Source organism: Pteropus alecto, unplaced genomic scaffold (assembly GCF_000325575.1).
Source record: "Pteropus alecto unplaced genomic scaffold, ASM32557v1 scaffold20, whole genome shotgun sequence".
NCBI lineage: Eukaryota > Metazoa > Chordata > Mammalia > Chiroptera > Pteropodidae > Pteropus > Pteropus alecto.
The window spans coordinates 37,807,736-37,808,633 of NW_006436298.1; the positions used below are offsets into that span (position 1 = coordinate 37,807,736).

At 42.2% G+C, this 898-nt stretch overlaps 1 pseudogene; it reads right to left on the minus strand.

The window, feature by feature from the left end:
* Positions 1-412: 412 nt before the first annotated feature.
* On the minus strand, positions 413-531 carry LOC112480729 (annotated as a pseudogene).
* Between the last annotated feature and the right edge of the window lie 367 nt (positions 532-898).

Below are 898 nucleotides of genomic sequence, written 5' to 3' on the forward strand. Positions count from 1 at the left end.
CATGAAGAGAATATTGTTTTTGTGCCTTTTCCCTATGAAAGGCTCCTAAGTGTGATCAGAGGCCATGTGAAAGGCTTACTGTCCCACTGCCTATTCAGCATCTCCTCTGGATATCTCAAAGGAAACTTCAATCACCAGGTCTAGAGCTCACTATTTGGACTCCCTGCCATCTGCCCCCGTGTGTTCCTCCTTTTGGTTTCCCTAACTCAGCAAATTGTCCCACAATTCATTGAGATGCATATTTCAGGAACTGGGAGTTATTCTTAATCTGGATACTTTCTACTGCTTCAGCTCCCACAATCACAACTAACTAGTTTTTAAAAAAATGTTTTTTAGGTGAGGCAACCCTTGGTTGACTTCACAGATTGCAAGGACCTTGTCAGTTTACAATCCCTTATTTTTTAATCTTTTAAGCCTATAGTACCTGGTCTTCCTAGGTGGTCTCCCATTCAAGTACTAACTAGGCCCGACCCTGCTTAGCTTCCGAGATCAGATGGGATCGGGCTTGTGCGGGGTAGCATGGCTGTAGACCACAAATGACCATTTTTATTCTTACTATCTTTCAAACTGATCTATTTATCTCCATCTTCACTGACACTGCTACAGAAAAGCCATCAGCATATCTCACCTGGAGTACTATAGTAGCCATCTAACTGGTCTCTCCATTTCCACTATTCCTTTCTAATCTACTCTCTGCAATGCAAGTGACCATTTAAAACCTAATTGGATCATATCATTGACCTATTTAAAATTTCTTCTCTTGCGATATGGCCTGTTTGATATGGCTTCTTATTATTCCTCTAGATTTGTCTGAAACCTCCTCTTCACTTGCTGCACACTGTCTTCCTAGAATCCTTCAGCTGCGATGTGCTCCTTCCCATAGCAAGGCTCACCTCAG